General features: G+C 34.8%; 1 protein-coding gene across 4 annotated transcripts in view; it reads left to right on the top strand.

Annotated features, from left to right (window-relative positions):
• TBC1D5 (TBC1 domain family member 5) overlaps positions 1 to 27,303 on the top strand; it is a 306,295-nt gene that overhangs the window by 23,801 nt on the left and 255,191 nt on the right. For 3 of the 4 annotated variants that reach the window (XM_075493115.1, XM_075493116.1, XM_075493117.1), the window contains exon 2: positions 15,543 to 15,692. The gene's annotated coding sequence lies outside the window, so the exon portion shown is untranslated. Of the gene's footprint in view, positions 1 to 15,542; positions 15,693 to 17,411; positions 17,500 to 27,303 lie in introns of all 4 variants that reach the window. The other variant, XM_075493118.1, reaches the window with a different exon arrangement.

Here is a 27,303-nt window from a genome sequence, read left to right as displayed (position 1 = left end):
TCTCTGTTTAGACTTCCACCAGACTTTCCTGTTTGTTTTTTCTAAATGCCTCCATCCTGCTGCATGGTGTTGGCAATAGATCTCTTGTGGGCTATTCTCAGAAATAACAGAGTCAGACTGAGGACAAAGTCACATTGTTGCTCCAGATTGTTAATTTTTCTCTCTAAAGATTTAGAAGATTAAATTTCAGATATGGAGATTATTGGATAGTATTTGAACACTAATTAAAGGTACTAAATATAAAAGTGTGAATATTACTGTTCTTTTTGGAAGTTGAAATTTACTTCTTCATTGCAGAACAGTATAGGCTGCTAACTGGACAGTGGCTCAAGTTCTTTCTTTCTTCACTTTGCTCTTATCTGGTTATTAACATTGTAGATATTTTCAAACCTAGCAGTGTACTATTTCATAATAGAAATCAGGCTGATTAATGTAACCAGCAACTGGAAAAACATAAATATGCTCTTTAACCAAGTCTTTTTCTTGATGAAAATGTGTGTAATGAGATGTAATTTTTAAAAAGTCTGTGTTGCTACTTATCCGTTGTGGATTTATTTGAGGGGAAAGAAATGCAAGATATGGGCATTTGATTTCTAACTGCTGCATTCAGGCTTGCTTATTTGTATGATGCATTATTTACTTAAATGGTAAAATAGTAAATTTAAGGCATGTGGCATGTTTTGTTTTTCTGTCTTGAACGTGTTTGTTACTGTCTTTGTATCAGCACTGCTGTTTGCTGGATTGTTCTTTGAAAGGATGCTTTCTTATAGTAAACTTGAGTTGAAATTTTTTTTTTTGCTTAACTCTAGGAAAATGCTGTTACATTGAATATTTAACTGAAGAATTAGGCTTTGACTATCAGCCATTAGGTTTCATAGGTAATTCTGTTCTTTATTTTGTCCAAAGATGGATCACTCTAGGGTGCAGTTCTTCAGCATGACATGTTGGGAAAATGCTTTGTTTCATAACAAGAAGTCTGGGAATTGGGTAGGCAAAGATCAGGGCAATTCAAAATCAATCTTGAATTTTATTTCATGCAAATAGCTTCTGTGGTATTCTCAGCCTGCTGATATTTTGAGTATTGCAGCTCCTTGAACATGTGTGATTTTTTTTCAATGCTACATGCATACAATGGATAGCTGATATAAAATCATTGTGTCTGGATAGTGTTCATGATTCACATGACCTTAATAATCCAAATGAGAGTTTTAATCCTAACTACAAAAGCACAAGTTTGTGACTGCTTGAAAAGTTCTGTTTTAAAGATGTGTGAACTCCTTGTTTGATTTCTGGACTAATAGCTGTATTTTGAAGAGAAGGAGTTTCACATCGCCCAACTTTTGAGTCTGACATTGGTGACTCTGCTAATTGTAATAGAGCTGTGGAACTGTTTCATTCCAGATGGAACTTTAATCTGGCTTCTGATTGAGCTGAGTGTCCTTGTAAAGTCTCTTAGCATCTGCTTTGGAAATGTATATAACATTATTCAAAATTTGTACCAAATTAAACCACCCTAAGGCTATAATTCAATTTTTCTTTATTGAGGAATGTATTGTCAACAACTTTATGCCACAGAGTAAAACCTGCACTAGATCTATTATCTTTTTGGCTATTAGCTGGTCATTTAGATTACTGTGATTGAATTTCCGGGTTCTTCAAGTTTCCCTTATCAATTGAAAGTTTACATTAAGGAATTAACAAATATGGTCAGGGTTTGGTGTTTTTTGTGTGTGGTGTCGTTTTTTTTTCTCTGAAAGGAGGTGAGCTTATATTGATGCTTTCTAGCATTAATGGTTGGATTATATTTTTATTTATAAATAGTAATGATTTCATGATTCTAGATTCACAGTTTCTGTGAATGAAGTTTGAGATACCTGGTTTGGTATTTGGATTATAAAATTAGAAAGAACACATGAAATATATTGAAATACACCATATCCCATTCATTTAACTTCTGTGCCTTATTTTAGTTTCTCTTGTATCTTGAACAGTTAATGATTGTGACTTTTCTTATTTTTTAATTCTCCAAAGTCAGCTTTGGAGAAGTCAGCTTAATTACAGTTTTTATTTTAAAATGTTCCTCTCGAGCTCAGCATAACTGCTGTTTTGAATACGAGTTCTTTTATTAAAGATGGTCAGATTAGGGTAGCAAATTGATGCAGTTTTTCTGTTAACACATGGTTTGTGAGATCGTCTCTAACTTGAGTAGATGTGCCTGAAAAGACGAAGCTGGTGTTACCAGCAAGATCAAAGTCTGAAGCTTTGAGTGTATCAATTGTCTGCTAAAGCATTTCTCAGCCTTAAAAATCTTGCCCTTTAGTACTGCATATCCCAAACGTTGAAGGGGAATCACTGAGAACTTTAGCTGAGTGTTGAAAACTTATGAAATGTGTCTACTTTCTTTTACTTGTGACTTCTTTTTTTCTGTGGTTCGTCTTTATCCATGCTCTGCTAAACCTATTGAAGAAACTTCACTAAAACCCACTGATGTGGCCTGACATATTCCTTGCCTTCAACATCAGAAATTTGCTGCTTCTGCTGCTGAGAAACATGGTGAAGTCAGGAGTGTATCTTTATCAGGTTATGCAAAGCTATTCCAGTTTCATTGCAGCTTCTAGTAGAGTTGATGGGCAATATATATTTGCTGAAGGGTAATTTTGTTGAAATGTGCAAAGACCTGTCTCTTTCCAGAAAGCATCTATGGAAAAGTTTTAAGAGAGGAAGGAAGATCCTGCCCCTGTCCAGTGACTGTGTTGTTTTGGAATGTGCTATATGCAAATCTGTCTTCTTTATTTGGACCGATTCAGGATGCAAAACTGTGCTCTGAGTCAGACAGAATAGCGAATTAAACCTGGATCTTTTAGTTAAAACTTTTAGTAACCCCATTATGAAGTATGATACAGCCATGTATGTTGATGGTAATGTTCAGTAGATACTCTTGTTATTTTAATTTTGGGCATGAACAAATTTCAAAAGCACAGAGTTATGAACTGAAATTGTGATCATCTGGCTATCGCCACTTGCCGTCTACCAGGGTTATTGTATTTTGTTTATTCTCTTTTTTCCTCTTTTGTTGCTGAATGGAAGAGCAGTGAACACTTATCCAAGTTCAGTCTGGTAAATGATAGAGCACTGTGTTGAGTCCATTTGTAATCCCCTTTTCCTATTGCAACTGTGCTACGCTACAGAAAGGGAAGTAGAACTTCTGAAGTACAAGTGCCATTCTCACTGCTTCCAACAGGATGTGACTTGCCCAACTTTTTGAAGAATGGGTGTCAACACCTACCATTGAGAGTGGAATCTGGGCCCTAGCTGACTGACATCTTCCCCACCCCAACTTAATGCGGCATCAGATCTCCCCATCCTCCTATATTAAATTCTTGTGCAAGTCTTTATGCATTCATTTGGATTTGTATTAAAGAAAAACCAGCAACTCAGAAGTTATTTATATTACATTCCAGATGCTTCTGGTAATTGATTTAGAAACAATAAAATTGCTATGAGAACAGACTTGCAACTGTACAAAATGGGTTAGCCACTCAACCCATGTAAAAGGAAATCTCCACTTTCCTTACATGTTTCTTTGGACATATTAGCTGTCTTACTCCATTTTTCTTCATGCTTCATCTTCTTATGCTGAAGGAGTTTAGAACAGATTTGTGTTTCCAAGCTCTTTTGTCAGTGAATGGGAGAGGAGGGAGAGGTTGCACACAAGTTGGTTCACATGAGAAACTTATCTTCTGGAGGAAGGCAGTGACAGGGACAAAATGGGCCAGTCTCCTGTTAGATCACCTTAAATCAGCATTAAACTGTGTCATGCATTTATTAAAGCATATCAAAATTGCAACATTTTTGTGGTTTCCTTCCTTAAACTTCAAGCAGCCTCATTTATGAGTTGACAAGAGACAATAGTTATGAAGTGAGACTAAACATGAGATAGAAGACACAATTGCCAAATCCATCTCTCTGGTATCTTAATGCCATCAGCTTCTGCTGAGGTCTAAAAATATGTGACCAAATCACTAATTTCTTGAAAGCGGTTTAAAAGTAAATACCATCATACAGACTGTCTTCACCAGCACAGTGTTGGAAAGACCCCAAAACTAACAAGGCATCAAGCAAACGGATATCTAGGATACAGTGATACTAAATATACCACCTTTAAGGTTAAATCTTTCTTTCAAGATTTTATTTTTCAGTGCCTCTGGGGAATTTGCTTTTCCAAGTAAGTTTTCATATCAAAAGCAAGTAAAAAAAACCCAAAACCTCTTCCGTTTACTTTCCTGAATTGTTCCATCTGTGACTCTTACAAAAACCCATCATTGCATTGAGACTCGACTGTTCAGTCAGTGACTTTCAAACTTCTGTTACTTTTTTACATGCAGAAAATTGTTATAACCTGGTAAATGTTACTTTGCAGGTGTATATCTAGTTTTGAAAGGACTAAATATAAATTAGGTCTTGCCTTTAGTCACAAATAAAAAGACAATATTCTAACTTCTTTTAAAGCACCCAGTGACAATTTTCAGTCTCCATAAAATAAGAATTTTATGGTGGTTCTTTTGATTTGTTCTCATCTGATGACATGAAATTGAAAAATAAAGCATGGAGCAAAATGAACCGTAAGAAACATGAGTTGTGGGAACATGACCTACCTTCAGAAAGTCACTGTTTCCCTCTTCTTTCTCCTATATGAGAAAATTTTCTCATGTAGCTTGCACATACTGTCAAATATGTAGCATGATCCCCAGGAGATTGGTGGTTTTACCATTCAACTGGTCAACTGCAGAGCTGAAGCTGCTTCAATGACTCTGTGATACCTGTATGGGTATACCAATAGGACTCACAGATCAATGCATAGTGTTTTTAGACTGTTGTTTGACAATCTAAGTTACTGTTTTGCATAGTTAAAGTGATTTGTAAAAGTGTGGAAAAGTAATAGGCTGTTTCTTCTGAGCTTTTAGCCATTGGTTATTAGCAAGTTTAATTTATCCTCACTAAAAAGAAATTAAATTACATAAATACATATGTCTGATAAATGAAGACATGTTATGCTTCAGTGAAATTGTTAAAATCAAAAAGAAAAGGGGATTAAATAAAGTGGAAATATTTAACTCATAGGTACTTGAATTTCGGTTTGACCTATGTTTGTTAAAGGCAGATATGTTTGTCATTCTGATGAAGATGCATTTCTTCATACCTTGCTGTTGACAGAATCTCACCTACTTTTCCCATTTATTATGATAATAGTCTACCAGATGTCATATGTCACAGCCTAGTGAAGTTGTCTCTGCCTATTACTACTTTATCTATAATGTGCATTCTTATTTGTCTTTCCTTAATTTAGGAATTGTTACATGCTCTTTGACATCCCCTATTTTATGAGGAAAAGAATAGTGGCAAACTATTTAAAACGTTTGAAAGCAATTTTAGAAACAGTACGCTGTTTTCTTCCTGTTGTAAGTACTATTATGTTAAAGTATGTCTTCATATGGATGGATAACCTGAATCTCATAAAAATGGTCATATGACTTAAAACTCTAGTAAATGTTGACTTAATATATCTAGTTGTGTTATGCCATGCAACTTTTTTGAAAATTCCTGGTTTCAAGTGAATAGATACATAGATAAGTGCTAATAAGGGGGATGAAAACACGTTATGGATACCTGTAGTGATAAGAGTAACAGTACTTATAACTCCTCACCTAAAACATAGAACCGACAAATATTCTTTTTAAAGATAGTTATAATCTAAAAGACAGGACAGTCTCTCATATATATGTACAGATACATGCAGAGTCAAAACAAGTTTTGGCAGAGATACAGCAGAAAGATCAGCAAGCTGTCTTTTGATTCACAGCCTTTGAGCTTTAATGGGACTGGTCTTCAGCACTCGTCATTCAAGGTGTGGTATTGTACATCCCTGTGTGTTAAAACCATATCGAATACACACCACGCTGGTGATGATAGGAATATCAAGTTGCAGAAGCATTTTAAAAAGAAGTAGAGCTACTTGGAACCACAGCCAGATTTCATTCATTTTTTGGCAGTTGGGGAACTAGCACTTGTCAATTGTATTGGAAAATTTTATTTCCATACAAAGCTTTTTGCTTAAAAGGTTCATATCTTGGGAAGAGTGCGTTTTCTACAAATGTGAGCAGTGTTCATTTTGCATTATGTACTAACGTAATTCTGACTTTTCTTTCTTCTGTTTTGTTTATATGTTTGGGGTTTGGTTTTTTTTGTGTATTAAAATTAAGATAAAAGTGCCCCCTAGATTTATAGATTTGTGTGCTTACAGATTAGAATCTACAGAAAAATTCCATATAAGACATTCTTTTTCTTTCAAAATCAATATTAAAAAGTTTAAAGGCTTTTCTTTGTCCAGAGCAACAGCAAGAACGTGCAACTATCAGCAATTTAATGTAGTTTGCTTTCTTATATTTTACTGTGGAATTGTTGATACATAAGTTTAACTGTTTCATAAAAATGCTTTTGTTCTTCCACAGTAATATTTTAGATGAAAGACTAAGTTCTTCTCTATACATTCCTGAAAGGATCATTGCAGTCCTTAAAGCTGCATTATATAGTGTAATCTAGATGAATATGACAAAAGTCAACGTAGGAAACTATTATGCTTGAAGCAGATGAAATCAACACGAAGCCTGACATTTTTCTTTTACATTTGCAATCTCTGGGCAACTAGAATGGACCAAGGCTCTGAATATTTGAAGTTAGACAGTCCTGAAAAAATCATATTTGAATAAAACCTAGGTCACTGTCTGAAATCAGTATTGTGCTCCTGAAGTTTCTTAAAAATGAATTTTAATTTCTCTTTTTAAAAAAAGTACTTAAATTTAATTTGTATGTCTTCCAAAGACTTGAATTTTTCAAGTGACTGTATTTTCCTGTCAAAATGAAAGCAAATTAATAAATTTATAAAGATTAATTATCTGTAAAAGTCAAAACTGAAACTTTGTATGTTCAATAGGTGCCCCTCTTTTGTTGAAATGATCATCCTTGAAACATCCATCTTCATATAATGAAAATTAGAAGAGATAAGTTTGTATGAAATAGCTGATTTCTTAGGTCCCCCCTCCCCCCCCCCCCCCAATGAAATGTTGTAGACGGCAAAAGGCAGTCCTGTTACAGTCCTGTTACACTGAGCAACAGCCAGACTTGATACACAGAAAGGAACCTTTTATTCAGTCTTAAGTTGAGAACATTTTTCTGAGTGAGCAAAGCCTATGATACTTAGACAATATTTTACCTTTCCATAGAAAAGACAACTGTAGTACTTAAACTGATTATAATAATGAGGCATCAAACAAGAATATCTTTAGGCTGATGGAGCAAATATGGAATAGTTAATGTGCTGCCTATACTTATGATTTCAGCACTTCAACATTATTTGAGGATTTAAGTCCTTTCTTCAATCTTCACCTTTTCAAAATGGAAGCAGTAGCTGGTTTAATTAAAGGTGAAATAACCCTCAGTTTTCTCTTCTTACAGTCCATAATGCCAAGTAGACATATATACTTAAATTTCTTATAAAATTACAAGTTTGAAATAAAAGAAGCAGCTGTCATAGCATTTAGAAATAATTTTACTATAAAGCTTTGTTTTAGGCTTGCAGTCTCTGCTCTGTCTTCCAGAGCTTTTTATTTTCTTGCGATGATAATATGACGACATAATTTTGAATTCTGTCAACATTCCAAATATGATCAAATTTGTGACTGTATTATGATTCTTGCTCAATTCTTTATTTGGATGTGTTTTAAATAAACACCAGTAATACTTATGGTTGGTGATAATTTCCAATGTGCTCAGCACTTAATTTGCTAATACTTGAATTATCAGAATACACTTTTTTAAGTAGAATCATTAACTTCATATAAAATGTGCAATTTTTTCAATTGCTTAATCCTACCTTTTTTTTCCAAAATGGCTGGTTTAATCATATTTCACATGTGATCAGTTTGTCTGCAAATTACCACTTTGGGTAAGTGTTTGTAGTTTACCATTTATTTCTCAGTAGCAATATCACTTCGGCTCTAAATCCAAGGAAGAAAGAAATATACAGATTTTTTTGTTTTTAATCTTGCATTCTGTCTGCATTTCAATCATTCATTTTCCTTTGATTGGGCTGGATGAACCAACGTGAGAACTATGACTTTGTATGCAAACCGATATTAACCTGTAGATGAGGTTAATTTGATTATGAATTAATATCTTAAAAAAACACCTGAGTTTTAACTGTTATTAAATAAAATATGCAGTTCACAAAATACTACTGTTGTCAGTCATTCAAAAAATATATTTAATGTAGTATTGAAACCAGCAGATTTACATTTAATTTCCTTCAAAATAATGCCCAGTCTCTGGACTCTTTTTACTGAGAATAGGTATAATCTCACGTGTTGTGTAATCTTACTAATTGTAGCTGAAGTCATTCCTTTGCTTTATCAAAGTCGGCTCAACTACAGGGAGATGTGCTTAGCTGCAGTAGTGGTTGCCTCCCGAGCAGAACTCTAGCGTTACCAGTTCCTGACAGCTGCAAGCCAGCCTCTGGGCATCTTGCTAAATTTTCAAATGTAATTATACAGTAGACTTCCTTTAACAAATTCTGTGTTCCCAGCTATAATTATAACAGCTCTTCTTGCCTCTAGCCTGTTCCTTATCTTACAACCCACCTCCATATCTCCCACTGCTGGCTAGTGTTATCCAGTAGAGCTGATGGATCTAGAAAAGCAGAGCTTCTTCCCTCTATCCTCACAAGGATGGTTTCATCAGTACAGAAGATCCATTTCTTCTGATCCACTATACTGAAATGACATGTCCCATAAAGCTGAAGGTTGTTCTCTAATTCATAGAAGAGCTGTTGATTATCATGCCACATTCATTTTGCAAACAATTTTCAATTGTTATTACAGGACATAAGGTAAGGAGTTATTAAGAGCTATCCATGAAATGGCTGAAGAAGCCAGCACAGGGAAAGGAGGCCTTCTAAAAACACTTTGTTTTCATGTTGTGCAATTCAGGATATAATTTCTTTAACTGTACTATTTGTGCATTAGGTTTTCATATACAAAACTGTTCATGCTCCTTTTAAGGGCACACATGTAACATGAAAATAAAAATGATCAGTGATGCATTTTTTCTTACGTGAAATGGTAGGTAATTTTAGCCAAAGAATGATAAAACAGGAAAAGTTACCCACAGATGCACTCAATCTAGTGCTGGCTCATGTTGAAGAAATTTAAAAGCAACTACACAGAGTAATAATCTCCTCTCCACCTGTCTGGTTAGCAAGGGAAGCTGATGTGGTGGTTTTGAATATGGGAATCTGAAGATAGGAGGTAAGTGAGAGAGCTTATGCTGTTGAAGACGCACAGAGGCAGCCTTCCTTTTTCTTCAGTCTCTTACTGTGGTTGTCTGTGGCAGGTGGACTGATATTGGACAAGCGTATTGCCTGGAAGATGACAGATTACCATCTTTCTCAATCTTTCCTGCAGCAGGATCAAGTACATTGATCAAACCTTTTCTTAAGAAGCTTCAGTGAATGAAATACCCCAGCTCTTCTAGAAGTCAAGCTCCTGCTGCAGGAGAAGTCAAACTCCTCATAGTTTGCCTACACCTTTCTAAGAATGATGATGTCCAAAACTGTATACAGCACAGTAAGAGACGGAAAAAAGTAATTATTGGCTCTTCACGTGCATGGGCATATGTGCATGCACACCCACACCCACATACACATCACGTGCTTGCCAGCCTGGTTCAGTGAGATGTGTTTTTGAAAGACACCACAAAATTTACTCTTTTGATTTGTATTCTTCTCTGTACACTGATTCCCTGTGTAATGTTTTATTGCTGGTCCCTTTGGCGTTCATGTCTGTGACGTGTCTTTTCTAAATGTAGCACTTCGGATTTGTCTTTATTGAATCGCCTTGTTGATTTCTGACCTTATCTCCCAATCTTCAAAAGCATTTGGAAGTCAGATCCCATCCTCTGAGGTGCCACTGCTTTCTCCCAGCATTGTATTATCTGCTGATTTTAAAACCACACTGCCTTTGAGTCATTAGGATTGTTGTGAAAATACAGATAGAAACAGATCTAAACAGATGTCCGAGATCCATTTGAAATATATACCCGGTTTGACAGAGCTGTTGAAAATTTCTTTGCAAGAACAACTGCTCTCTGATTTCAGTCATTTTTGTGTCCAGCTTATGGTGATATGTCTAGACAGTATTTCATTATATTGGCAATGACAATGTGGGACATGTTTAAAATCTCTCTGATCTCAAGCTTGTATCCCATCTACTCTTAACCTCTTGTCCATGAAGCCAGTTAACACCTTTGCAGTGAAGTAATTCAGATGAGTGTGAAGGGATCTGTACTTTTTAAATTTATCTTCTTTTTTTCTTCTAGAAATTTGGTTATTCAGTAATTCGTTCTAAAATCTTTTTAGGTTTTAATGGTAGACTGGAAGTTGCAGGTGGGACTTATCCCACCTGGGGGGCACAGGAGAGGGCTTGTTCTCAAGTGTTTTTTTCTTTTCTTTTCTACCTCTTGGTTTTATTTTCTCTATTCTGTTCTCTTGGAAATAATGAGACCACAGATCCTACTTTGTTACATCTGTCTTCCTCCATAATTTTCAGCATGACTCTCTTCAGGGTTTGGTTTTTTTTTTCATTCTTTTGTTACATTATTTCTTCTCCTTCTTGTTTGCCAATGGTATGTGTGTCTTATATCATTGTAGGTCTCGTTGATCACTGATACAGGACATGGATGAAAACTTTTTTCTAATGAGACAAGCTGACAGGATGTGTAGAAGAAATGGTTTTGCTTGTTTTGTAACTTCAGAAAGGCACAGTTGTGCTCATAGCAGTAAGATTTCAAAGGTTACCATCACAAAATTAAGTGTTCTTTCATTGCATCTTAGGTACCAGGTAGAATGGGAGTAAACAGGTCAGTTCCAAAGGGAAATGAGATCCAAAATTTTGCTTATGTGAAGTGTAAAGATGGAGGTGATTCCATACTAAAATCATCATTCTAGCCTTTTGAACCTCAGGCCATTAAAATGGGTTGGGGAAAAGATTGAATTAGGACAAGGGGGACTCTATCCCAAATTGTTACATTGAAATACATTATGGAAATCCTTCTATCCTGAACGGCTGTGACTTTGGTATTTGGTATGATGGCCCATGGGTGGCCTTTTCTTGCTTTTAATAAATTTGTGCATAACCACTTAAAATCCATCATTCATCTGTTGTTCACCTGTTCTTCTTGTATATTACAAGACAGAGAATTTTACCCTAAAAGAGAACTATAAAATTAGGAGCAGTGAAAGCAGGGTGGATTTTTTTCAGGTCTGTCGTATGAGCTGAGCCCTCTTGCCCACCAATAGAGAATGAGTACAGAAGCCAGAATGTTCATACCAATTGATATTGTCTCTTTAAAATCCAATGTTTTATCTTTTACCTTTCAGTTTGCTTTATAGGTCACTTAATTTTTGTTACTTTTCTTTAGTATGAGCTAAGAAAAGTATATTGCTGAATATGCTAAAATAGATGTATATTTTTTTAAGGCTGGCATTTAAACAGACAAAGAATCATGCTTAATGCTGCTGTGATAATAAATAGTACTATAATTGATTGTTGATAGAAACCCTTAAAATACATTTTTATGGTTGAAATCTACTTTGGGTAAACAGTGTTCAGTTTGCCTGTTAAAATAATTCACTATATACCGTGGTTTCTTTGAGTATTAAGGAAGTAGGACTTTTCCAACAACGGTAATTGGTTGACACTGCTTGACCTTAATGCAAAGCTACAGTATTTAATGAACAAACAGAGGGAATAAAGTTTTGATAAATAAGGCAATTTTCATGAAACCTTTAGAAATATGCTTGAAGTCTTTTAGTGTTAGATTGACGCTTTCTCCTTTTGTGAAAAGAATAAGTGAATAATTTAAGGCTATATTTCATGTTTTCAGATCTTCATTCTGTCATATAAATAATAGACTGTGAAATGCAGCAGCTCCTGTATTCACAGATTTAATAGACCTATACAAGTGAGTATCTTACTCGACTCCTGGTGTCTTAAAATGCTCTTTTGTGCGTATGTATACCTGAGAAGCAACACAGAACTGGGACACTCCTAGACTCTCTTCAGTAACCAAATTCCATACTTTCAGCATGGAATTTGTTCTGTTTTTAAACAAATTGTTGTTCTTAAAATACTTTTAGTACAGCTTGATGTCAGTTTTAGTATTTTTAGTTTTTAATACTGGTACAGTATTATGAGGGACGGATGTCAAAAAAAGTAATACGTGGCTATTCAAAATTAAAGTGTAATCTAAAGTTTACTTACTTAAATGGAAAGACTGTGTGAAAAGCATTCAGGTTGAGATCCAGCACAGAACTTTGAAACACCATTGAATCTTGCTTGATGAGAAGAGAATAAAATGTATTTACTAAAATAGTGAAATATCAGGGTAACTTATATGATTTTCTACATTTATTCTCAGTTATGTAATTTCTTTTTGAGGGAAACAGTACTGGGGGAGGAAGAACAGAGAAAAGCAAAATTAAGCTAGTTTCTTTTCCTTGTTTCCACTCTTTCCCTCCCCCTGTCCCATTAAGTGGCTTTAGTTTAATGTATGTTGAAAGGATAGTGAAGTAAGACGCTGAGAACAAGTGGCAAAGCATTGGAATTCTTTCATGTTCTCAATCTTCCAAACAGGAGCATAGTTTTAGGACTAGTGGACTATGGGAAACATAAAGATTCCCTTGGAAAGTACATACTACTGTGCCTATTTTGTTAGCTGCAAAAAGTATCTTTCCTAAATGCTTCCATTTAGAAGTTTAAATTGTTATCTGCATTTTCTTCCTGATACCTACGTCTTTCAACATTGGAGTAACTCGTTGTTAGGCACCTGCTACTGGCATGTGATATGATACCGAACTCTTGCTTTCCTCCATCCTATGTGGCAGACATCTACACAAGTAAGGAAAGCTCTTTATTCATATTTCGAAGACTATTTTCTGTAAATAATATTCAAGAAGCCTGGCAGATGGTCTGCCTTTGCCATAGTAGTGATTTATGTAGTCCCCATGTAGGTTCCAGAAATGTCTAGTCTTTCAAAGTGAGCAGTCTACATGAGGATGTCATCATCTTTGCCAAAATACGGGCAGTTTTTTTCCTGTTTCTGCTTACTGGTACTCTCTAGTTCATGTAGTCAAGTTCCTTTCTCTCTTACTTTTCAAGAAAAATAATCTTTTTATCTTATGACATGTTATACAAATCTTAAAATAATCCTATTATTCTCTTTTGTAATTATTTCAGTAACTTGTTCATCTCATTTTTTTCATTTCCACTGATACAATTTTATTCATGTTCACTGTAAGTCTGTCTTTTGATTTTGGCTAGTCCAAATGCTTAAGTGGGGAGACATGCTTTTCCCATTCTCCATACTCTATTCAACTCATTTATAACTCAGAAAACATCAATGCAGGGTTAGAGACCGTTCTACAGTGCAACTTGTTGCAAACTAATATCGGAACTGTATGAATAATGTGAAAATCATTGTGCTGCACTGGTAGGAAATACATTGTCATCACTTGTTTTCAGAACTTATATAGAGTAATATTTTCTATTTCTTTTGCTACATAAACATTATTTAAGCCATTGGCTGGGGAAGTTTCTGTTGTTTCAGTAAGAATTTACAGGATTAGTATGTTAAATATATTGATCTTTCTAAGCAAACCAGTCAGTGATTGGATCCAGCTGTGACTGAATTGACTTCTTGTGGTATCTGAGCAATACATTTGTTGTTATCCATTATTACTTCAGTACAAGACTACAGTCTCACTGTAGTAAGTCCTCTGCAAATATACATATTCACTGTTCTTTATTTGCAGGCTTTGGTTTGTTTAAGGGGAAATGCAGGAAGGAGGGTATAAACAGCAAAGGAAGGAAATAAGAAAGCAGAACAGCAAGAGAAAGCAGTAAAGATACTTTGCTAGTGGCTGTATATAAATGATGCTGATGGTCGCATTTAAATTCTGAGTTGGCTACTGTTCTTTATTTAGTCAGTGCAGCTTTTTTTGCTTAATTTGTTAACACCTATAGAAATTGGAAAGAGCAGTAGTTGTGACATGGACTATGTAATCTGAAAATTGTATTTTGTCACATGTTTTAGTCACAAAACCTAGTTGAAATCAATTGTCCAAACATTCACTTAACATATTAATAAGTAATACAGGAATACTGTAAGTCCTCTTGAATTAGATATATTACATCTTGTTACAAAATTTAATGCCAGGCTTAATAACTCAAAGTATGCTCTTGAATAAAAGTATATTTATATGCTAGTATATTGCAACTAGGATGCTAATCCAAATTTTAAAAAACCCAAAACACTATTTAGTTGGAACTGTTTAATATACTCATGCGTAGACAATTGTATTGAATTTAATTTCTTAAAAAGAAATCCCAAAATTTATTCCTTCAAAGTGAGTATGTTTTTCATAGTTTATTTCTAAATGCAATTTAATTTTTTTTTTACAACAGTGGTCAGATTACAGGAGCTATTTGGGTACTTACTTGCAAAATCAGTGTCTTCTAGGACTTCTTTTTAACATGTGTCTAGATGGTTGTGTTCTTAGGTACTCTAATGGAAACACTGTAGAAAACAGAGTAAAGTGTCAGCTTTTCAAAAAGGGAAGATGCTGTTTCCAATTCAACACTATTAGTTTTGCATATTTTTAATAGGAAAAATTATTTTAAAATAGCAGCGTATCCCATTGTTATGTGAATAGAGTTCAATTATTTCACAGTAGTTGAAAAATTCTGCATGAACATGTTTTGAAGAGTGATTTTTTTATAAAAATATTTTTCTTGATTTACAAGTGCATTTTCAAACAGTTAAAAGGGAGTTAATAAAAGATAGATGGCTGATCAGTGGCTGGAATTTGATTTGTTAATTTTTTCTTAGAGCCATAGCCTTAAACATTTTTAGTGTGTTTGTAACCAGCTGTAGTGTGCTATTGAACCCTGTACAATTTTTTGGTCTTATTAATAATGAATATAACCACTTTCTAGAAAATACGTCTAACAATATCAGGTTACTGAAATTTGTAAAATACACATTTTTAAGAAGTTCAGTCACAGGAGGAGGGATTGAAAATAATGCTGAGAAATAGCCATGAATTGCAGGTTGATATAAATTTCAGGTTGAATACTGAAGAAGTCTTTATAATGCTAAAGTTGTCGAGTTGTCTCTCTCACCATTATTGTCATCTTAAAAATAAATAAATTGAACCACATGGACTTATCTTACATGTTGTTTCCATCTCTCCTGTTACATGATTATGTGAAATACTTATTTGACTTGAAAACAAATACACTTGACTTTTTGTTGTATGGAAATTTCCAGGAGAAATCCAGTGCCTTAGGTCACTTGAATCCCTTTAGGTTGAACTGAAAATGAAAAATGTTTTTAGCATTTTTTCATCAAACATCTTTATTCTTCATCCAAAGGTCAGTTCCAGAAGTCTGGTACCGGCTGCTGCTCCAGGTTCCTTATTGCTGCTGGTGGCTGGGCCTTATCCCAACACCTGCCTGTTGAATGTGCGGAGAATATAATTCTAAGGACAACCGTCTCCTTTGTGTTTGAGCACCTGCCACTATGTGAGTTAATTTTTCTGTGTTTTTTTAAAAAAAACAAACTGAGTTGGCCTCACTTTCATTAATGTCATAGTTACACATTTAGCATTTATAAAAATTATGTTTTTGATGTCTGTCTTGTAGTTGTCCAAAAATTATTTTAAATACCCTCTCCGTAAAAAAACAGTCTTATTTTACAAACATAGGTGCTTTTCTCCCTGCTTTACTACGTTAAATTTTAAAAGACAAGTGAAAATATTGACTGTAGTATTTGGTTTTAAAAGTGATGGATAACTGTATTGAAGTCTGCTTTCCACAAAACTGGTGAAACATAGACAGTGTCAGTGGGAGCTTTTCTTTGCTTTCTCCCATAATATGCCCTAAGTCCCGACCTGGAGGGGCAATTCACTATCTAATTGAAACCTCTCCTTACATTAACAACATGGCAGTGTTTAGTAATGATACAGTGTTTGCTGTTAAAGACTTGCCAATTTTGCCTTAAATAGCTAGATTATATTACCTCAATTTGCCATATTCCCTCTGTTTAGTTTGGAATTACCTTGCAAATGTTAAGGTGATACTACTGAATTGTATAAAGGAATGAGAAAGTTGAAATCGTAGCAATGTAAATTTAAAGTACTAGTATTGGTCTACAGAAAAACACCAGTTCAAGTGAATAAAGGTCAGGAAGCTCATTTTAATTGGAACAATTTTTTGCTTTTACTGACTTCTGTCAGTGACTTCAGTTATTTTTCCTTCATCCTGCTCTGGATAATTTAAAACCCTTTCTGAACTGATTTTTTAAGACATATATGTGCTTGTCTTCTTGTATGTATAGTTTCTGTACCTTTTAAGTGTAGTTCATTTTTTCCAGTGCTGCAATAAAGTACAGAACACTATGCAGTACATTAAAGAAATAGAGCCTATGCATCAGAACAATTTTCATGCCTCACTCAATTCTTAATGTAAATTAGTAGGAACATTGGTTATCCATTTGAGAAATTGAGTTGGTATAAAAATAAAAATGCACTTATGGTGTGTGGTGCTTTGTGTATCATCTTGGGAGTGTTTTGCTGTTTATCTGTCACTTGCATTAGAAAAAGCAGTCACTGGCTGCAGGTGACATTAAAAATTAAAGGTTAACCTCAATTTCTTTACTGACCAGACGTGGGGCAGAAAGTTCTTCTGGATGCGTGCCTGAATTTTGGAACTGTCAAAAAGAGTTGAGAAGTAAAGACTTGTGCTTTTGGTGGCTTAGTCTTTTTGTGCGTGCGTGTGTGGTTATACGATTTCACCATTTTCAAGTGTTTAGACCGCTTATTGTAGGTTATATGAAGATCATGTTTCATTGCATCCAACTTTGTGAAATTAAAAAATGACATGATAATGCTATAGTAAATAATTATAATGAACTCATTGTACTGATCTACATAATTTTGGGAATGTCTTTTTATTTTGTTACTTAGAAAAACTAATAAAAATAGCTTTTTTCCTGTTACCAGAGGATACGTGTCTCTCAAAAACTAGTTAAAAATGTTGTTGAAAATGGCTATAGCAGCTTTTGACTATTCTGGTTAGCTCAATGTACATTTAATATAAGGCAAGATTTATACACTCATGAACAAGCCTGGGACATCTTTCTTTAAGCATTAAGGCTTTTGACAAAGTTGGCTTCTACCCCATGGTGAGTTCAGAGTGAGCCAAATTCGGTAGCATAATGCTTCCCTCCTCTCTCACTCAAAGTGTTGGAGTCAGCATTCAGACCAATGAAGACGACTAGCTTCAGGCAGCAGGAGTTTCCATGTAACCTGCCAGATCTTTCATTTGCAAAGTAGGTATTACGCTTGTTCAGTGGTAGACCACGCTACGGGCAAGTATTGATACTTGAGATGCAAACTCAAAGCTGTGGCTGCTGCTCTTACCTTCCATTTCATCTCTTGATTTTTACTTACCCATGCAATAACGTAGTATGCATATAATCAATAGATCTGCTGCTTCTTGTTGGCTGCTGAGTGAAAATGAGAAGGGAAGAAAGAAAAATGAAATTGCCTGCTCTGTCTTCGTGATTAAAATAGACTCTGAAAATGCACCTGTTTTCTTTCCCCATCCCCCATTTGCTGAACGGTGAATCTCTTCTGTCCTTGGCCGTTTTGCCTCTTATAGCTATTCTTAGGAAAACAAGAAAATAGAAATTTCATTAAGGAAAGCAATGAATGTTGCTTTAGAAAAGAACATTGCAATTGACATTTTTTAGGAACCCTGGTATTTCAGGCATGTGTATAATTGTTATAAAATTATATATCCGTGTGCTTGCTTCATAGTAGGCTTGACACAGTTGTTTCAGGACAGGTATGCTGTAGATTTTTCAGACTTTGAATTAAATAATTTTAAGAATTATTTTGCTGGAAAGTGATAATGCGTATTTCATGTGTTTTACTTATTATTCCTAAATTATTAAACCTATATTTAAGACCAGTAATTTCTCTGAAGACAAAATATTTTTAAATGCCAGTTATTTATTTTCCTGTATTTCCCTCTGCTTGAAATTATTCCAGTCATCTCTAAGATTGGAGTTTCACTTAACACTTCCCAATTTCTTGTGTTTCAGATTTTTTCACTATTGAAATAATTTATAAGGAAATCGAAGTACTACATACCTTTAAACATAGTTCATTTGACTTAAGGAGTAATTAATCCTATATAATAGTTGATAATTGTTGGCTTGTAGCCTGGCTCTAAAGTCTTCATTTTATAAACTGGTTTATGAAACATCAGGAAACATGAGCTGTATTTTTCAAAGGAAATATCTCAAATAATTAAATACTTCAGAAAGTGGTTATAATTTGAAATGCCATATTTTCTAAAAAGGAATATTTAAGTGATTTTATGTATTTTCTTACAGGCTCTAGAATCTGTCTAAATCTGACAAATTTATAATTTGTCAGTTACTTCCTTTAAGTTCAAATGAACGTCTATATCAGTCTAAAAAGCACTATCTGGTGACTTACAGTCATCTTACAGATGGCATCTTTTCTTAAATACTACAATAATCTGTGGTTTGTGGAGCAACTAAATTACCCATTTGTTACACTGTTATGCAGCTCATAGAGGTCATCACACATCTGTATAAGCAGAACATTTTAAGGCTTTCAAAAAAAACCCCAACACGCAGTCATTGCACTGTTTCTGTAGTTGCTGTTCCTACAGTGTGGGTGGTCCATGCGCCTATGTTGAATTTATGGCTGTATTGCAGAGATCGGCTAGAGAGAGAGAGAGATCCATAAGCTAAGGACTTTTTTCTCAGATGTAGCAAAACTTGCAGGACATGCAGCTTCAAAGGCTGGAAGAACAGGTCCAGGATCGAGAGTTATTTTGCAACGCACTAAAATCAAGTTATATCAGTTCCCCACAAGGGTACATAATATCACCTCAGGACTAGGAATTCCCATAGCTTTATTTTCAGTAGGTGTTAGATTGTCCTGGTGAAGAGTAGCACTACTGTGTGTTATTAGCCCTTTCTCTTCAGACATCCTTTCTTCTCTCCCTTGGTACCATGTCAGGTTTTATCCAGTTTATGTAGCTGGTCCTCACTTGACAAAATTGGTACTGCTTCACATCCTTCTTAGTTCAAGTTGCTTCAGCAGTGATCTTTGTCCGCTGCATCTTGCTTGCCTCTGCCCCTGGCAGGCTGCCCCATTTGCCTCCTGAGCCTCATTGTGGGCAGCGTGGCTCTGAAGCTTGAGCTGGCCTTGGACAGAGCCCAGCCAGGTCTGGCAGAGCTTTTTACATTGTACTTGGTGCCTGCTTTATAGTTCGTTTTCATTTTGACCAGGAAACCAGCCTCGCTTGTTGGAAATCCCAGTACTAAGGAAGGCCTTTCAATACTTGAAGGGGGCTTATAAGAAAGATGGAGGGAGACTTTTTACCAGGGCTTGTAGGGATAGGACAAGGGATAATGGTTTGAAACTAAGAGAGGGTGGATTTAGATGAGATATAAGGAAGACATTCTTTATGATAAGGGTGGTGAGACAGTGGAACAGGTTGCCCAGAGAAGTTGTGGATGACCCATCCCTGGAAGTGTTCAAGGCCAGGATGGGGCTTTGAGCAACCTGATCTAATGGAAGGTCTCCCGGCCCATAGCAGGGGGGTTGGACTAGGTGATCTTTAGGGGTCCTTTCCAACCCAAATTCTACTTGAGGACAGCAACATCTTGCCTTTGTTGTTACCTGCTTACTATACATCTCTTTATATAGTTTCATTATATGTCTTCTCTTCTGCATTTTGATGACTTTTGAACTTTTTCAGGAGCATTGCACTGGTAACAAGTGGTATTGCTTGAACCCAGTCAGATGACTGTTATTTGTGTTTTTCTTCAGTAAGACTGCTAAATTAGGTGATCATTAATGCTGATCAGAATTTGTTAAATAAGAATTTAAGAACAACTTTAACAAAGGATTAAAAGTGGCAGCCTCAAGTGTTTCTGCATCGAGGAAACTGGGGGGCAGGGGGAGAAACTGGTGGGTTACCAGTGGTGTATATTTAAACACAAGATTGTCATGATATTTTGGTGCGTTTGAAGTGACCCTCTTACTATAGATATGACCATTGCAGGCAGTTGTCTCTCATGTGTTCAAAGCTGTGATAATGTTCCAGTAAAATTTTAAGGAAAAAAAACTTTCCTAGAAAGCTGGCTGCAACTTCCCTTGAAGGGGATGGGATGCTATTTCATGGCTATCCTTGGCTCGCTCTCTTTTCCTTCTCCTCCTCCCCAAGAAATACTGTGGGACTTACAGAATGCTTTGCTTCTAGGACAAATTCCTAAGGAAGTTCACAGGATTTTAGTGCTTTTTACTCTTAAGTTATACTGATCTGAATGGCTGAACATGTACTGAATGATACTGACAGGTACCAGTGTGCAGTTGGAGTCCAGTATTAGGGACTGTATCTCCATTGCAAGTAGCAGCATTACTCATTGTTGTGACTGGCCAGCATTGGTAATTAGATGGAAAACAGATGAATAAAGCCAAATTAAAGTGACAGTGATAACCAACTGCCTACTAATTTAAGACCCTCTGTACATTGCTGAGTGCTATTTATTCAATGAACTGATATATTAAATATTTAACTTTAAACATTTCTTTAAGGTAATAGGAGCCATGATGGTCAGAACTTACCCTTTATTATCAGTGTTCTATTGTATTTAAATAAATTAATGTGGAACTTTATACAACTCAGAACTTTCTGAGTAACTTCATGTGGTTTTATTAAAGGTTGCACTGAGTGATGTACAGTACATGACTTTCTTTGAGAACATAATGTTTCTACAGATTTACAGTTTTTAAAGCAGGATTAAAATCTTGCCATCTACTTTTGCAGTATTTTTCTCAATGCTATGTGTCTGATCCTGTAAGATCTTTTCTAATAAGCATTAATTTAATAAGCATTTACAAATGGCTGAACTAGATTTGGGAGAAATGGATGAATGTTGTTTCACTATTGTTCAGGAACATGCAGGCCTTGCAATATTGAAGTCATACAAAAGCACAATCAGAAGGTTGCTTGTATCTTGAAACATGCCTTATTTCTCTTCTTTTGCAGGGGAAATGTAGATCAGTTGCAAGAATTTCTCTGTATTATAGATGTTGTTCAAACTTTGTCTTGGGACTTTAATCTAGATAATTTTAAAATCCCAGAAATATACTCTATAGTGGGATCCAAGCTGGAGCCAAGAAGAAGTTCTCATGTGACTGCATTTGGCGGAGGGAAGAGGGGAGTAGAGGGGACAAAAGGAAGAATGCTCATCTCTTTAGGTGAATGTATTCTTCCCATAAGGTGTAACAACAGAAAGTAGATCAAGACACTCTTGCTTGGAGACACTCATACCATCTGACAGGAAAGTGATTTTAATGAATTTTAAATCCAGAAGCAACAGTATTTCTCCCCTGAGTAAATGGTAGGGAGACTTTAATTACACATTGCTCTTGAAAGCACAGATTGTACTTAGTTTCTTTTTTGGTCATTTACACTCAGACTTTGGAAGGTATTTAACTTAAAGCAAATACAAGAGTACTTTTCTGAATTTTCATACTATTACTGAGTTTTCTCAGTATGAATACAAATACTTGAAATAAACAGGAATTTAGTGGAGGTTTGTTTTTTTTTTAAACAAGCAGAAAAGTCATACAGTATCTTCTATTAGATTTTGGCTTAAAGACTTTTAAAAAGGCATTTACTTTGTAAATGTAAGTTTTGACAAAAGCAAGGGAAATTAATAAAAAGTTTAAGTTGTGAATCAGTATCTAGTTATTTCTGATCAGGATTTAGTGCTCCAGTTGAGGATACCTTATAGTGTGAAACTTTGCTCCAGATGAATAGTGACCAACTACATGAATAGTGACCAACTGACTATGTATCTATATTAATTTCATATATTAAATGCATTTTGATGAATAAAGTGTAAATGAGGAATGAATTTGTGGTTATTTTTGTGCACGAAAACTATAGATATGAAAGTTGCATGGAGTTGTAGCGTTTTTGGGGGAAACGTAAATGTTTTCATTTTACTTCAACGTTTAGTTTTTAGCAAAGAAAGGTAATAGACTAGCATAAATATAAAAACATTCTCATACAAAATCTTTTTTTTGTTCCAAAAGATAATATATTATAGTACATCATTAAAAAGTTGAGCTATTTCATATCAAAAAGAAAGTTCTAATATTCAGCAAGTTTCTTCATTCATGACATGAGTTTATTTTTACTCTACACAGGGATCTGCCTTATGCTCCTAGATGCTTTGAAAAGATAATTTGACCAATGTAGTTTTTGTAACTTATCCGATACTACTCTTCTGATGTAATGCTTTCTTGAATGTATCATTAATGGGCAAACTTAAAATGCAAGAACCAGAAACACAGAAGAATTCATGTGCAGAAGTCTTTGAAGAATTGTGGTGAAAGCTGTATACAAGACTTTGGCAGTATTCAAATAGTTTTCAGCATCTTGTTTCTTGTGATTATTTTAATTTTTTTAATTAAAGTTGAGGTTAGTTTAAGGTTTCAGTATTTTCCCTGCAGGAAATATTAGGGAGTGGTATTACATTGACTTCACTGTTTCCTGTACAAACAAACTCTGTGAGTTTAGGAAGGTCTTCTCAACTTCCCTGAAGGTTTTGCTGTTAAAAGTCCCACAAAATAACTGTCCCTTTTCACAGTATTTGTAGGGTGCTGAGAGGAAGGAATTCCTGTTTGGTAGCCATAATTTGCACCGGTGCAGCAGTGATCCCCCTACTGACTTCCCTTTTGCCAGGCATTCAGCAGAAACTTAGGAAGTTTAGTACTTTACACAGAAAATAAATTGGTTCAGGAAATTGTGGAAAGGGAAGTGATACTTAATGGAAGAGACAGTTTGATGGTTTGGGTCATCGTCCAAGTCCATACATTCTCTACTTGCCGAACTGGAACATAAACTTGAAGTCCTTTTAGATTCATTTTTATTAGATGATACAAAGGTGAGAGTGACCAGAAAAGTCACTGTTCTTTTAAAGAGTTTCTCTTTGAACGTATACACAGTCCTTGTGTTTCAGGTTGAGTCTTCTAATGATTGCATGTTGAATAACTTGAAAAATGACAGACATGAACGGCAAATTCATTATATGCAGGGCTGACCTGACGTGACTTACATGCCAAATTTTGCTTCCTTAAGATGAGTAACATTTCTTCATTCACATAGTGGTTCTCAGGTATCAGGTATATTAAAAATACCATATGTATCTGAGACTGTGGTAGGTTAAGAGCTGTTGCATTACATATATTTGCGTTTACAGTCTGAAAATGTCATACTAAGCTCTTACCAAAACACAAAAACAAGTTCCTCATTTCAAAATAAGTCAGAATATTTGGACCAACTTGATTTGACAGTTTTTCATTCTGGAAGTATAGATTTTTTGAGTCAGATTTACATGTTAAAAGATTGAAGTAAATACTTAGCTGACCATCACAGAAAAATCCTGACAAAGTGTACATAGAAATACACAGTTTTTGTGTGTAAGTGTATATGTGTTAAGATAGGTATGAGAGGTGAATATTCTTCTTAACTGAAAAGTTCATCTTCCTCACTGAGGATCTTTAAAAAAACATTCTATCCATTTGGTGGAGCAATAGCTTAGTTAATGAAAATTGGTATTTTGGAGTTTTTCATTCTTGTGTAGCATCTGTAAACATGTTCCCAAACTCTACATGCAGTTCTGTAATTAACATAGTGTTTCCATGGTGTTTTGTCAATGAATAGAAAAAATATTATTTATACGGATGCAGAAAAAAAAATCATTTTCAGCAGCAATAGAGTTGTTTGATTTTGGTGGGGTTAAAATATAAGCCATCAATGTGAAATTTGGTTTTCATTAACCTTCTTACAAACCTCTGTAGGTTTTATGCACTCTGAATGAGCAGTGAGGTGTAGTCCAGCACCCTGTCTATACAGGGGTAAGATTGATTTAGAAACAAAGCATTTTTTCCTTTTACAGAATATCTGTACCTCTCTGATCGCGGCACTTAGTTTCTTTATTTTTCATTGGTGTTTTGTCTCCCTGTAATGTACATAGGAAGTTAATGATGAAAGAGTAGTAAAGTATTCATTGAAACTGAGAATTATAGTATTTGCAAATGTAAAATCATAATTTACATAAATGTTATAGTCAAGAACATTATGAATGTAAATATGCCTTCATCTATTCTCAGTCTTATAATGCCATTTGTTGTCCAGTGGGAGATGAAGAGTGATGTTGAGACTGCCGTTTAACCTATTATAGCAGCCTAAAAAAATTAAATAGCCTTGATGTAAATATGAGGTGGGAAAAGAGTATTCATCTCCATTAAGTGACATAAAAAAACATGGTAAGAATAACAGGCGGGTGGGTGTGCATTAAGCAGTGAAATCCCTAAATTCGGACCCTAAGCACAAGGACAATTGCCTCCCACGTACTTAAACTGTTATGGGTTTTTCAGACAGAAAATATGCTTCACGGTCTTCAGGCACCAAATATGGATTTTCTTTTGCATTCTTTTGCATCTAATACATGATTCCTTCTCCCCTGCTCCTAAATGAGGGCCTAGTACTAAAAAGCTGAGTTTGTTATGTTTTCCTTGGTAAGATAGGTCTTTAGGCATTTTTCTAGATCTCATAACTATGCTGAGGAAGTCCTACCCATTTTATGGTGCCATAAGCAGGTGTTGCACCATTATATTCAGATTATTTGGGGCAATTACTTTAGCTTTGATTTTTGTTTAATTGTTTCAGCTTCATATTAATGTTACGTAGACCTGTGTATGAGCAGTAGTTGATTAACCTTTTGCACCACATAGGTCACTCTTTCTTTGTTTCTTGATGATGTATTCTTGTAAAGATAGATAAAATGTTTGCACGCTTTCCTAAAATTATTTTTATGTTACATTAGATAAAGGAATTTTTTCATACTGAGTAACTGGAGAAAAGTATGACCCATGGAATCATAAATGAGAACAGAGTTGGTCTGTAAAACTGTCTTTTAAAGTTAATTGTGTATTGCAGTTTCTTTAATATTAAACTGCTTTCAATACAGGAGAGATAGTTTTGATTATTTAGCCATTCCATCTTTGACATAACACAAGGTAAAGATTTAATTCTTTTTTTTTTTTTTTAATCAAAATAATTATTTCACTTTTAGCTTGATATTTAAGATACAAAAGGAGATGCATTATGTCCCTAGCTAACCTGATGTAGTAATTAAGATGTATTTCTAGACCAAATTTGTCCGATTTTGTTTTTCAATAATTGTCTTACTATCCTTTTCTATGCTTGATTAGAGAGTTATTGACTATTACATCTCTTCCACATGTAGTAAGTTGTAGATCTCAATCAAGTCACCTCTAATCTTGTCATAAATAAACTAAATATACTGATCTTGTATTTCTCTCTCACACAAACATAATTAACAAGAAGGTTTTCCTGATTTTAATTCTTGTAACTACTTTTTGGGCCCTTTTAATTCCAACTTTCTTTTAAATTAAAGATACTAGGCCTGGTTATGGCGTTCCAGTGATGCCATATGTGCAGATAATTTCAGGTCCTTAGTACTACCATATATTTCCCTGTAATGCACCCAGGGATTGTTTTTAGTTTCTTAGCTACAGCAACATAGTAAGAGCAAAAAAAGCAGTTGGTTATTTACTATGACTTGTAAGTTCTTTAGGGATTCGCTGCTTTCTAGGATGTAATCCTCCATTTTATGTGGCCTGTTTTGTATGTTCTTAATGTTCTTAAGGTAAATAAATGAAAATAATGTAATTTCTACTCTGAGATTTACTTAATTTATGCAGCTTATTGGAAGGATTTTTACTTATTTTGGTCGTCATAGAGCTTCAGCTTTTCCCATAACAGTGAAGAGTCAGTCACCAGGTTTTATATGTATTTTGTGTGATTGATATTTTAAAAGAGACAATAAAGGGGACTTCACAAAGCATTAGAGCATTAATACAGCACAAAGAAGGCTTATAATGTGTTTAGCTTTTCCTGATACCTAATGATACGGCAAAAAAGCACTCTTCTACAAGGCTGCTTTTAAGATCCAAGGGAACCAGAGGAATTGTTAAGAATAATAGCTAGCATATCTTGGATTAATTTTTTTAAATTTGTTTTTAGGAGCAGAAGCACAAAAATCCTGTCGTAATCTTTCTCTTTCTTTTAGGTATGCTGCTTATTTAGCTTTTAGTAAATTGTAATTTAAGATCACAGTTATTAGGTGTATTTCTGCATTTTATATATCGCTCCCAGATGCTACAGTATTAGTTTTTATCACTGCATATTTTATGAAATGTCAGCCTTCTGTTGGCTGTTCACGCAGCATTGTTAGTGATCAAAGCCACAACATAAAGGAGAGGAATCTAAACAGTTGGCTTATCTTTGTCCTTCATTGTGACACAATACCATAAAATTACTTTACTATATAAATGGCAAGCAAAGCTTCGTGTAGCACACTCTGAAAAGGTGAACTTTTCGTTAGGCTCAACAAAATAGATAAACTCTTATCGGTGATATTTTGTATAAGGAAGGTAAAGTTAGCAATGATATCTTTTGAGTTTGGAAAAAGTTTTCATCTTGTGCTGCCTTTTTAAAGCACAATAGTTTTTTTATATTAAAATGCTATTATAAATCTATCCATTAAAACTTTTTGAAATGGAAGAAATGTTGTGCCCTTTAGAGTCGTCTGTATGGTGTATTTTGGAGCTTCTCTGGGATACAGTTAGTCAAAGCATGCTATGTCATTTGAAGAGTGATAATTGGGAAGATAATTGTCTTTATCTTATGAAAACTGCTGGTGATTTTCAAGTATATTTGGCTTTTATTTTGTTTTTTCATGTGTGAGATTATTTTGAGTTTATCTAAATTTCTGGTTAAAAATATCAGAACAAATATCAGTCAGCCTTAATTTTTCTGCTTGCCTAAGTGAGTTGTGTATCAGAACTGAAGTAATAAAGTAGGAAAAACTCTACAAGCTCTGGAGATATTCTATAGGAATAAAAATCTTGAATGATTTTGATCAGCTGTTGTGTATGCCCTGCACAGCAGTTGGTTCAATCAATTTTATGTTTTGGGATGGTTT

The sequence above is a fragment of the Mycteria americana genome, chromosome 2, assembly GCF_035582795.1.
Source record: "Mycteria americana isolate JAX WOST 10 ecotype Jacksonville Zoo and Gardens chromosome 2, USCA_MyAme_1.0, whole genome shotgun sequence".
NCBI lineage: Eukaryota > Metazoa > Chordata > Aves > Ciconiiformes > Ciconiidae > Mycteria > Mycteria americana.
The sequence above is the reverse complement of the archived record's forward strand: the minus strand, read 5'-3'. Positions and strand labels throughout refer to the sequence as shown.